Source organism: Lissotriton vulgaris, chromosome 7 (genome assembly GCF_964263255.1).
Source record: "Lissotriton vulgaris chromosome 7, aLisVul1.2, whole genome shotgun sequence".
In the NCBI taxonomy this organism is placed as follows: Eukaryota; Metazoa; Chordata; class Amphibia; order Caudata; family Salamandridae; genus Lissotriton; species Lissotriton vulgaris.
Window position 1 is genome coordinate 1,220,334,053 of NC_141695.1, and position 13,889 is coordinate 1,220,347,941.

Genomic DNA, 13,889 nt, shown 5'->3' on the forward strand with positions numbered 1-13,889 from the left:
TTGTGCTGTAACAATCTTGTGGCCATTATGCGTCTCAGAATTTTGTAGTCTACTGTCAGCATAGACAGTGGTCTATATGAAGTCACGTCACCGCCCACTCTTCCGGGCTTCAGCAGGGGAACAACCAGCACCTCTCTCATTGATTTGGGTAGGTGGCCCTGTTCTGCAGCTTCATTATAGACCTCCAACAGTTGGGGGACCAAAATGTCAATATATTTGACATAAAATTCGACTGGGAGGCCATCTACACCTGGTGTCTTGTTCCTAGCCATCTGCTTGATTGCACTCCTGATCTCATCCAGTGTTATTGCTTGAACTAGGGCCTCAGCATCTTCGTCTTCCAGCCATGGGAATTGAGTTCCCGCCAGGTAGTCATCTATATCTTTTGCGCTCGCTATCAGGTGACTCTGATAGAGGGAAGTGTAGTATTCCAAGAAGCGCAAGAGGATTGCCTTTTGGGAATATACCAGTTCTCCTGTCTCCAGACGCACACTCATAACCAGGCAACCTCTCTGTTCCGGGTTCGCTAGCCTCGCTAACAGCGTGCCCACCTTGTCCCCTTTTGCATGAACCTTCGCCGTATATTGCCTGTAGTCATAGCTTCTTAGCCTCTCTGTTTCGGCTACAACTAGTTCTTTAGCCTCCAGGAGCTGCGCCTGCATTGCCTCCTGCTCTGGCCTCTGCTTCTCGATTTCCCTCAGAGCCTCCTCTGCCTTTTGGACATCGGCCAGGACCTCCTTTCTTTCCCCGAAGTGTTTGTTAATACACAGCCCCCTCACTACCGTCTAAAAGGCGTCCCATTCCATAGCCCGGTGGAGGCCGTCCCTCGGTTCACACCGAAATAGCGCTCTATACCCTCCTTGATGTCGGAGCGAAAAACCAGATCCTCCAAGGTATCTGGATTCAATCTCCAAGTGGGAATCGTAGTCCGCACCTGCTGCCACTGAAGGGATATCAACTGGGAATTGGATCAGATATAGTCCCGGCCAGGTACTCAGAGTGTGTTGCCAGGGAAGCTATTGTGTGGTCACATAAGATCGTATCAATTCTAACATGTAGTTCATGGAGTGCTGAAAAGAAAGAATAATCCCTTTCCCCAGGGTGGTGTCCCCGCCATATGTCAATCAGCCCCCATCTGTGCTGCCAATCTACCCTCTGTCTCGCTACTCTGCGCACTTGGGACTCAACTAGTGGTGGGTGTGATCTGTCCAATGCAATGTCAGTGATCGAGTTGAAATCTCCCCCCATGATCACCGGGCCCGCTAGATAATGTGCTAGGGTACCCGAAATTGTGTCCAGGAATTTGGGTTGTTCCGTGTTCGGGACATAAATGCTGCAGAGCACCACATCTCTGCCATACAGTCTTCCCTCAACTGCCACATACCTACCCTCTGGATCGACACTCTGGTTCGTAGCCTGGAAGGGAATCCCCGCTCTTACCCATATCAAGACCACCCTTGCAAACGCAGAATAAGCCGTGCCAAACACCTGTTCCCTCCATCGTTTCTGCAGCGCAGTGCACTCCGACTTGATAAGATGGGTCTCCTGAAGCAGCGCTATCTGGACCCCACGTCGCACCAAATATGCATGCACTTTATGGCGCCTAGGCATGGTATGCAGCTCATGCACGTTCCATGTGATACATTTCAATTCAGGTGATGTCCCCATAACAGTGTTTCCTCCACGTTTCCATCCTCCAACTGCACCAGCCCACACCAGATCTATAGGCCCCTAATAACTGAAAACCCTGTAACACACCCATTACCCTCCCCCCCAGGACAGGACCCAATAACAAATTATCAGCCCCCATCCAAACTACCATAACAAATCACACTGTACTATCCTGCAGTAGTCACTGCAGGTTGCCTTAAGGGCAATGGGAGTATGGTTCAGCCCGACAGACGGCAACGCCCGCCCCAGCAACCACCCCCTTAGCCCTACACAGTAGCGTTCACAGCCATAACGATCATAGATCTCACCAGGGATCCCATTGCCTTCCAGTTCAGTCCATAGTTAGGAACCCACGGGAGAGTTCTTCAGCTTACAGATCGTCCGCCAACCTAGGCGTCACCTCCGGGCCCTTAGAGCTGTCCTCATCTGATAGTTCAGTACCCGATTGTCTCCTGTACTCATCAGAGTCTGTTCCTCTGTTCGAATCTTCCTGCTGTGACCCCGTTATCGCTGCTGTTGCCGCCAGAGCGCCTTGTTTCTCAGCTGCCAATTGAGTGAGCTGCAGGGACTGTTGTTATCTGTTTCTCCTTCGGATGCGTTGCGACTGGCGTGTCCGCTGCGGTCTAGGTTGTTCTTGATCTGCCCTGCCCTTACCGTCCGTTCCCGCTCTGTGAGATTCCAACCAAGACCAGGCGTCTTCCGGCGTCATGAAAAATTGGGTTGAGCCGTCCATAATGATCCTCAATTTGGCCGGGAATAGCAGCGCATATTGGATCCCCTCATCCCTGAGCTCTTTTTTGACAGCCAGGTAGGAGGCTCTACGCCTCTGTATCTCCTGTGTATAGTCTGGAAAGATCGTGACCGTGCCGTTGTCCACTTTAAATGGCCCAGTTGCGCGCACATTTTGAATCAGCAGGTCTCTATCCTTGTAGTGAAGGACTCTAGCAACCACCTGTCTCGGTGGCCGGCCCGGCAAGTGTGGTTTGGCCGGGACCCTGTGTGCTCTCTAGAGAGTGAAATAGGAGGAAAGACCCTCCGAGGCCACCTGTGTCCTAAACCAGTTCTCCAGATAAGCTATCACGTCTTTTCCCTCAACTTTTTCGGGCAGGCCCACTACCCGGACGTCGTTGCGCCTATTCCGACTTTCGGCATCCTCTTTTCCAGGGTTGCTAGGCGTTGTATCACGTTTTCCAGCTTACCTTCTACTGTCACCACCAACGGTTTCAGATCCTGAACCACCAGTTCGGTTTCCTTCATTCTGTCTATCAATTTTGAGTGGGCTGCCTTCAGGAGACCCATCCCCGTCACCACCTGCGCGATGTCTTGGTGTAAGGATTCCTTCGTCCCAGTGATGGCCTCCAGGATTGTGTCCAATCTTTTATTTAGTCTCTTCTCCGATATCGTACCCTCAGTATCTTCCCCACCCTCCTGCATGTCACCCTGCTCCGCAGCCCCTTCAGCCTTGTTCTTTGGTTTCATCGTGGCGTTTGTAGCACACACTTCCCTGCTGAGTGGGATCTGCCTGCACAATAATACTGCTCTCCAGTGCTGCCTGGGATAATGGAAAAGAGCTGGTCCACCAACCGAATCCAGAGATCACTGGGCCACGCACTCCAGTCATTCACTGTCCCACACCAAGTCCTGCATAATACTGAGCGCTCCAAGTATATCCGCCACCATTTACCTCCAGGGACATCGGACCCCTAAGCGCTCGTGTTCGCCCCCTCTCATCGCGCCTTGTTCGTGGGCCTTAATTTTCTCCCCTGCATGAGTTAGTCCACCCTCTTTGCCCTCTTGCGACGATTCCTCCACAATTTTAGGGAGATATGTGTAGTCTATAAGGGGTCAATGCACCAATAGTTAGATGAGACCAGATCTTGCTAACGGCCAGATGTCCACTCTTCCGCAGTACTCTCAGAGATGGCTCCGCAACGATGCATAAAGCGGGTCAGCGTGCACACCTCCTCCGGGTCCCATCGCATCACTGCCAGCAGCCGCAGTTCCGCACCCGGCACCCGTGCAGCGTGCATACCCATGTCCGACCCCACCTCCGCAGCACCAGGCACTGGCCCGCAGCTCCACACTCCCCAGGGCCACAGGATAGGCACCCTAATCAGACGCTTGCCGTACGCCTTCCTTAGCGTCCTCTCCTCCGATCTCCGTGCTTCTCTCCGCTCCGTAGGTTGCCAGGGCCTTCCGGTTGCTCCAGGCAGACTACGCTCCGGTTCCCCCGGAGTCGCTCCACAGGCCCCCAGCTCCGCTGTCCAAGCGCCGGCCAGGCGTCGTGCCAATCCAGTCAGCGGCTACAATCACTGTGGGCCCACCAAGGACCCCTCGACCGCAAATCCGGGTGCGCCGTGTTTCTCAGGCAATCCACCTAGCTGCCGCCATCTTAGCTCCTCCTTCTGGCCTTCACCTCCCGGGCCGATTCCGCTGCTGCCCGCACATCACACCTGTTTCTCCGGTCACCGGAGCTCGCCGCCGGCCACACTCCGTTCCGAATACTGCTTGTACCACTGTTCGATCCCTCAATTAGGTCCGTAGCAGGCCTTCCGACATCAGTCACTCTTGGCCTCCGGCGGTCACCGCTATCTTGGCGAGCGCACTCCGCCGTTCCTCCGGCTCTTTTCTCGGTTTTTGCCGCCCGGCGGGTCCTCCTACTGCCGCTATGCCAGGTCCCGAATGTGCCCCCAGTGTTCAGATGTACACTCAGTCACTGTAAGCTGCGATCAGGATGTCTTTTCAGGATAAAATCCGGGATCGGGCGCGGAGCTATCGGCTCACGCCGCCTCCTCCATCGGCGTCCAAGCCACGCCCCCTGCCTTGGTGGGTCATGTCACCTTCCTTCCTGACAGAAGAGCTAGTGAAGTGATACATTAAGGCATCGAGCTTTAAAGCTCCCTCCGCCTCTTATGCAACCAGGCTCCCTGCCAAAGGATGAAACATCCAACCCCCTGAAACCAGCCAAATTTGCACCCAGACAGGTGGGACAATTAGGCAAAAATATAGAAAGAGAATGCAGTTCCTCAGATAATGGGAAATCCAAAAGACATCACAACCATTTCAAGAAAGGCTAGAGCAATATAAATATTCAGAAGCAAGAGCCCTCACCCACCCAGTTGGGTGGCATGCTTTGTCATCTGGCAGCTCCTCTGTGAGCTGGAGCTGCAATGCTCAATGGGCACCTTGAGGGTTCTTTTTGCTGGAGATCTTTTAAGGTGTTGTTAGCCATGATAAGACTAGATGAAGGGTGCTAAAAATGTAGAGTGGAGAAAAGAATAGTGAAAGTATAAAATTTACTATGAGCCACCTAATGACTATTTATTGTTCTGATGGATCTTGTTATATCTAAAAACAACATGAAACTGTTAAGGAAATAATATTCCTTTGTATCTCATGTTATCTCTCTAGAAGAAGGACAACATGATTCTTTCCAACAAGTTGGTCTTGGATGATCTATGGTAATTTGTCACCGAATCCACATGGGATTGGTACAGTAGTCCAGTGTGGTTAAGTGCCTAATCTAAAATCGACACAACAAGTGTGGTGAAAACAATCCCTTTTTTAAACGAGTTACTTGGGGACACCTTCAACCCTTTCAGGAAAGGAAAAATGTTTCTTAGGTGTTGTAGGTGAAACTGCACATTGTGCAGTATAGAGCATCTAACGTGGGTCACTGCTGTTGACCTACCCCACTCTGCAATCCTGCTACACCTAAGGGGCATGTATTCTTTTCCAAGAGGTTCTGAGTTGTCCCCATGTAACCAAGGACATAGTAAAAACCCAAGTCTGTGACTTCAGGACCTGCACCATACAAAGGTGTGATAATCTGCACCTGAGGCAACCACCCTGCAAGTGAACAATTGCGACTCATCTTAGGCCAGAGACCCGTTCCAATAAAAAGGGGAACCACTCTGCAAGACAAAGGCAACTCCAGAACTCTCTTGGACTAGAGGTACTAGCATCTTGCAGCCCACAGATAAATCATATTCCTGGAATCAAAGAATCACTGGCTATTGGGCCCACCGAGGGATTGCCCAAAACTAAATCTAGTGCATTGTGGGAAATGCAGTCCTGACTTCAATCAAATTTCAGGCAGATTTTTTTTCACCCGGACTCCAGGACGTCTAAGTAACTGAATGTTGTGCTTGCTACTTCCAAGGACTGTTGGTGGCCAGTCAGGCTACCACTACTTTTGTTTGATGCTTCACCTCAAAGGAATCACTCAGCATCTTCAACCCACTACTTCCATGGTCCAGCTGTTGCGATTTTGCATTACTTTCCTCACCCAAACCATCCAAGGAGGAAAAACAGCAACAGAAGGACTTGCATTCAGCACCAGGGACTGCCAGGACAACTCTGCACCCAGCCCCTGTGAGCCAGGTAAAATTAAACTGACTGTCAGGCCTGGTCCTGGGACTTGAATCCCCTTACGCCCCAGTGGTTTTTCTAGACTCGACCTGCAAGTGAAGGAGTGTCTCTAGTGCATTTTCCCATTGACCACAACATTATCATTTCACAAGAGTTAAATGTACTGAATTATTAATAATTAAAACATTCATAACTCCTGTTACACTTATTTAACTTTATTTTGGTGTCTAAATTTATATAAAAATCTGCTCTATGTTTATAATCTAGTGGTGGAGTACTTTAGATTTGTGTCAATTACTTATTTTCCATGTTGGTACTCTGAATTGCTTCAAAAACAAAAACACACACTGGGGATCTATATCTGGGCCTATCGTATTCCAGAGGTAAACGCACACTCCTAACCAAGTCAGTGGGCGTTACTGAGGCTATATACCATTTAGCTTACTCATAGAGTGCCCAAATTAGCAACCTGTGTATTGGGATTCACTTCAATTGTCGAATAGACCCATACAGAGAAAGACTGGATGCCCATCAACGTCAGATGTAGATCATGTATTCTCATTTGGTCATCCAAATAGGAATGGTGTGTCTCATGATCATTGAGACTAGTCCATAACCCATACTTATCTGGGTCACATCTCCAAATGTAGTGAAGACCATGCGAGGAATGATCGTGATGGAGTCCGGTGCAGTGCAGAAAAATTATAAAGTGTGGTGAAGTTAAAAATGGATAAAAGATCAATGCAAAACTTTAATATAACTTGATCTCTCCCTTACTAAAAACAGGAACAGTGCAAAGATGCAGTCTAACCATATAACTGCATGTATCAGGCCAACATGTTTCAGCCTCAAGGGAACCAAATCCCACGGCTTTTTTCAGGGCCACAGTCCTAAATGTTTGCTACTGCATATCAAAAACGTGAAACATAACTAAACCAATCGAAGGATACAAATGTGTCATAAATGTTTCTCTCAATCCTCTGTATCAACCAGTGTCGTTTGTATCTGTTCACAAAAAAAATCAGAAATATATAGCATGAATCCCAAAGTAAGGTTGCCTATTGGTCACAGTCCCAAAAGAGGTGACTACTATTTTTAACTCACTATGTACTGACCTGCGTTGCACAGGGAGCAAGCCTCACCTCTCCTGGTACCTTGCTCAGGATAAAATGAGGCCCCGCTCTGAAAAAGGTAAAGAAAGGGATGAACGAGAAGCGGTAGGCTAAAGTAACCTAGTCTTCTCCTGACTGGCTTGACTGATACCCTTATGATCTTTACACCTTTTTGCTTACAACCCAGGCGCTAGGCAGCCAAAAGATTCTCGTCACTTTGAAAAATGGTGCAAGACCAATGAATCAATGCGACCATGGGCTAATCAATAGCTTTTATTTCCATAAAACATTTTTTTATGTCATTATTTGCAAAAAGACACAATAATACATACTATACATCATTTCCAAGACTGAAAACTTATATCAAAAACCAAAAGGGAAATTTTTCAAGCACAAAATACTTCATTACACTCTGTAACAAACTCATTCATTCAGTTCAAACTCTTCATTCATCCTACACATTTAACGTACACAAAAGAATGTACCCGTCCCAAGGGCCACTTGGTTCAATCTCACAAATCGTGATAGGCCCCAATACACAGACCTAACAAAGCAATGGTTGACACCTTAGTTCCTTGTGCACACTGTACCCTCCTACAATATTCACAGTTTTGTAGAACAATTTTCTAAATGTGCACAATTCAACCAAAAGAATTTAGCAAACAATTGTTTGGTGAAAAACAAGGGTCTACGCGTTTCAGACCCCTTGTTCCCGGGGTTCTTATCAGGACCGAACAACACTGTGAAAGAAAAGAAGAACAAAGAAAAACATTTTTTAACCTTAAAAATTCTAATTAACAAGCACTCCAACGTCATTTACCAACTCCAGCCACCTCTTACCAAATCAAATATAGCCAGATGGTCAAGGTTTCACAAATGCTGAACTCTTTGGTACTACTCTAAGGAAAGGGGGAAAAGAGAGAAAAACAAACAAAAATTAATCTTGTCACTACCTTAAATCAAACTGTTTTAACAGCCATCAAGAGGCCAACTTGTACTTACTTAGTGGTTCCAAAGTTGTGCTATAAATGCAGATGCAGCTGCTGGTCTAATCACTTCAAATACTGAGGGATCCCTGAGCTGCCCCTGGCTGTGAACAGGATGGTTAGATTTACTATAATGGTCATTTTAGTGAATAGCTGCCACTCTCCCTTTTGCTTGTACGTGTAACACTCGGCATACCTCGTGCGCCAAAGGATGCTGTGTGGATTCCGGCCACATTCAATCTACCCTCCGGTTGTCAACGCAGCTCGACGGCACTGTCAAAGAAGAAGTTCTATTGCATTACCGGGCTATCTTTTCCGGAACGTGAAATGTATTCACCGCTTAAACCAGCCTCAGGGCTTACCGATTTAGCTGTTGGCGTCCTCCTCCCAATGGCTCTGTCAGTTCAGTTTTTTGAGCGTAAGAGGCGTACGTCTCTACTGCTCTTTAATACGCCCATGTTTTACAGGCATTCTGGGCTTTGCAGTCAAAAACTAAATCACACGCGTAACTCTGAATCGCATTAACCCTACTTCAATTAAAATGGGAATTCTGGAGGGGTATGATCAAACCATAATGCGCTTGTGTGATCTTTGTGACCCTTGCAAAAGCAATGGTGGGGGATGGTATTTCTTCGATTTATAGTGGAAGCTGTAATACAAGCCTCCATGGAAGAACTGCGCTTTCCCAAAACCTATGGGGGAGGGTCCTGGGAAACATAGTTCTAATGATTAAACTCCTACGTTCTGGAGAGGCGCGCGACCGGCGATCCAAGATGCCTGTGCCTTAGGGATCTCCGATGTGACGAGCGGCGCTCGAAAACGAAGGGCGGTTTTTCTGCGGCAGTTCCTGGATTTAATTACAAATCCCGATGTCGGAACCACCATGCCTCGCCTGGGTGCCTTTTCACTTGTTAAAGTGGCCGTTTGAGTGAGTTTTCTTACATTTCTTACTCCTCCCGAAATGCAGCCGCCATTTTGTTTTATCATACGCAGCGTTTTTATTTCTTTTTTCCAACTCATTCCTGCTTTTTGTGCTAGACTCTCGCTGCATGTTTTTTTTGCTGCAGAAACAACAAGCATTGCTATTAGCTGCCATTTGGACCTCAAGATGTGGAATTACATATGTTATGTAAAGATAGAGAGGAACCCCTTGAGGCGAGCAAGGGAATTGGGGTGTTAGACCTAAGTAAAAACCAGATTGATTCCCTTGGGTTGTGTACAAGAAAAGCTAGAAAATTAGCTATAACAAAGTGAAATTATGCTCCTCAAGTTAAAAAATGTAAACAACATTAAGAGTACATGACAATTTATTGAAATATAAAAATGGCATACAATACATTTGTAAAATAGTATGAACACACAATTAAAAACAAATTTATATTTTTGTGACCTGCACAAAAGTATAGGACAGACAAAACTAAATTGTAAAACATAAAACTTGAAAGTTTACAAGGCGTACATCCACAGAAAAGGTTTCAAACAGACCCTGGTGTTATAACCTCACAATCTTATATGCATCAGGGAGGAACAACATGAATTGTACTTAAACTTGCGTCGACGCGTTTCGGTGGTTTAGTGTGTAATTCGGTGCCACCTTTATCAAGACAGGTATTTTCGTTGTCTGTCAAACAGTTGGATCCTCATAAGTCTCCTAAGATGGATATACATAAAATTAGAAATCTAATTTTCAAAACAGGTTAACTCAATCTAGTACAGCGATTCTAATCTGTCTGTCATCTAAACAAACAATGCTTTATGGAGAATAAATGGAAGCATCACTTATTTCTTCTATGGGCTTAGAGGTTCTCTGCCCCTAGGGTTGTAAGCCTTGTTTCGACCAATTGTTGGAGTTCATATTAAATTAAAATCCCTTGTTTGGGGATGTTAGTCTAATTGGTGAACTAGAGAAGTGGTTAACACTCTATTGTGGGGAAAGCTAAAGAAAAACTTCCTATCTGTATACCATTTTCTCTAAGTCTATCAGTCTATGCATACCTGAAGGTTTCCTTAACGTGGCGCTTCCTATGGGTTGTAGTGGCTGTGATTCTCAGGTAATCAAGAGATTTTTACCATCTACAGGGGGAAGCACATGTACCCACTTAATTAATTCTGTATTAGCATATATTTTAAAACCTCTTAGATTCTGGGTCTATGTTGCAAAGAACATACCTGGGGATTATTATTGTGATTCCTATCCCGTAACGATTATGGGATTTAGAAGAGGTCCGTAGATCTGTGGACACTGTTGTAAAATAGGCCGACCGCTATATCTGGCAAGCGTCGGGTTGCACTTCTGAGCCGATTCTAGTAATGGTTTAGGAGAACCATTCTACAGTGGAAGCAAAATGGGCAAAAAACTATTTAAGAATAAACATCTATGTTGGTAACTAGGGTGCTACACTGAGAACACATGGACATAAGTAAAGTCTCTAACGGATTCTTACCAATGTATGGGGACAACTTGTTTTCAAAATCGTTTAGGAAGGCGCGGTGTGCTGCCTTATCTTGGTTGTAATCTGGGGTATTTCAGATAGTCGTATCCCCTAGGGAAGTAAGAGTTTAACTCTAATTAGTACCAAATTTATAAAGGTTTTAACGTCTAGACCATTAAAGGGAGCCCTGCTTGAATGACTCTTACCTGTTTCGGCTGTAGCGTGGCTTCACTACGGGTGTCTGTTTTTCGAATGAGAGATTGCGAGTGTAGACCCGCCTCTTCTCAAATACATCCTGTTTAGTGGTGATTGGCTAGAACCGCGGCTGGCATGGAAGCCAATGGGAGCGCGCTTCTACCAAGTAGCTCTATTTACATATAGGCTATCCTATCGTTACGTAGTATTGGCGAACACGTCTCTGGTGGGCGTTTCCTGGCTGGATTAGATACCGTTCCCTTTTAGGTCCTCACCCGGGAACGGGTTTCTCACGAGCGTCTTAGTAAACGCTGCAGGGGAATAAATGATTATCAGAGATACTTGCTGTAGAATCCGGTAAAATTAGCTTAGTGGTTGTACTAACTGGGGCAGTGACTGCCATAGTGGGTATCTATATAATATATTTTCATTCCTGTAAATTTGCCGGTTGTGCTCTAATTTTAAGGAAAGTCCCGGGTGAGGACCTAAAAGGGAACGGTATCTAATCCAGCCAGGAAACGCCCACCAGAGACGTGTTCGCCAATACTACGTAACGATAGGATAGCCTATATGTAAATAGAGCTACTTGGTAGAAGCGCGCTCCCATTGGCTTCCATGCCAGCCGCGGTTCTAGCCAATCACCACTAAACAGGATGTATTTGAGAAGAGGCGGGTCTACACTCGCAATCTCTCATTCGAAAAACAGACACCCGTAGTGAAGCCACGCTACAGCCGAAACAGGTAAGAGTCATTCAAGCAGGGCTCCCTTTAATGGTCTAGACGTTAAAACCTTTATAAATTTGGTACTAATTAGAGTTAAACTCTTACTTCCCTAGGGGATACGACTATCTGAAATACCCCAGATTACAACCAAGATAAGGCAGCACACCGCGCCTTCCTAAACGATTTTGAAAACAAGTTGTCCCCATACATTGGTAAGAATCCGTTAGAGACTTTACTTATGTCCATGTGTTCTCAGTGTAGCACCCTAGTTACCAACATAGATGTTTATTCTTAAATAGTTTTTTGCCCATTTTGCTTCCACTGTAGAATGGTTCTCCTAAACCATTACTAGAATCGGCTCAGAAGTGCAACCCGACGCTTGCCAGATATAGCGGTCGGCCTATTTTACAACAGTGTCCACAGATCTACGGACCTCTTCTAAATCCCATAATCGTTACGGGATAGGAATCACAATAATAATCCCCAGGTATGTTCTTTGCAACATAGACCCAGAATCTAAGAGGTTTTAAAATATATGCTAATACAGAATTAATTAAGTGGGTACATGTGCTTCCCCCTGTAGATGGTAAAAATCTCTTGATTACCTGAGAATCACAGCCACTACAACCCATAGGAAGCGCCACGTTAAGGAAACCTTCAGGTATGCATAGACTGATAGACTTAGAGAAAATGGTATACAGATAGGAAGTTTTTCTTTAGCTTTCCCCACAATAGAGTGTTAACCACTTCTCTAGTTCACCAATTAGACTAACATCCCCAAACAAGGGATTTTAATTTAATATGAACTCCAACAATTGGTCGAAACAAGGCTTACAACCCTAGGGGCAGAGAACCTCTAAGCCCATAGAAGAAATAAGTGATGCTTCCATTTATTCTCCATAAAGCATTGTTTGTTTAGATGACAGACAGATTAGAATCGCTGTACTAGATTGAGTTAACCTGTTTTGAAAATTAGATTTCTAATTTTATGTATATCCATCTTAGGAGACTTATGAGGATCCAACTGTTTGACAGACAACGAAAATACCTGTCTTGATAAAGGTGGCACCGAATTACACACTAAACCACCGAAACGCGTCGACGCAAGTTTAAGTACAATTCATGTTGTTCCTCCCTGATGCATATAAGATTGTGAGGTTATAACACCAGGGTCTGTTTGAAACCTTTTCTGTGGATGTACGCCTTGTAAACTTTCAAGTTTTATGTTTTACAATTTAGTTTTGTCTGTCCTATACTTTTGTGCAGGTCACAAAAATATAAATTTGTTTTTAATTGTGTGTTCATACTATTTTACAAATGTATTGTATGCCATTTTTATATTTCAATAAATTGTCATGTACTCTTAATGTTGTTTACATTTTTTAACTTGAGGAGCATAATTTCACTTTGTTATAGCTAATTTTCTAGCTTTTCTTGTACACAACCCAAGGGAATCAATCTGGTTTTTACTTAAGAATTACATATGTTAAACATCTCTCTATCAAGACGTTGGCTGCCTATCCCTAGTGTACTTCTTGACTGGAACTTTGCTTTCACAATTCCTCACGTTTGGATTGTTAAATCACAGCTGCTTCTACCTTCACCTACCCTTTGCTATACTGCTGATCCCTTAGCAAAGGTCTCATTGGTGTTACTTTTAGCTGTTATTGTTAATTTTTGGCTCCAGGTTTATACTTCTTGTCATTACTTTGGGCTTCTTTATTCGATATGGACTCCTTTCACAACACTAAAGCCCATAGCAATGCCTCTAGCCTACGTAAAGATCCTGCAACTGGCAAGCGTCTTAAAAAAGACCCTCCATCTCCATCAAAATCTCCGCTCCCTGTTACATTAGAAGACATTATGGAGGAATTACGTCTTATTTGCCCTTTTATGACAGACACAGCCACGACTCTACAGAGGTTAGACGATAAACAGTCTAGTTTAGATTAGGCATGGGCGGAAAATCCGTTCCACTCGCGGATTTTGCGGATTTTTGGGAAATCCGCAATCCGCGAGATTCGCGAATCTCCCGCAAAATCCGCAAATCCGCGAGCAGCGGATTTTGCTCGCACTGCTCGAGCTGTTCGCGTGAGTTCGCGCCCCGCGAATAAGTGCAAAATTGCAGAAATACGATCTTAGCAAAACTGAAAGTAACTACTTACCAGGTTCAAAAGTTCAGGCTCATCATTAGTAGCCATTTCCTGTAGTGCTTCCTGAGGGGCCCCTCCAGAGTTCAGTTGCCAGTTGAAACTATTATGTGATCCTGCTCTGAACCTCAGAATAGTTACACATATGCCACAAAGGTCCTGAATTACAGCTAAGGGAGACAAGCAGGAGCCAGGCTGGAAGTTAAAATCCATTAATCAGCCCCTAATTCATTATTGTCAGTTGGGGCA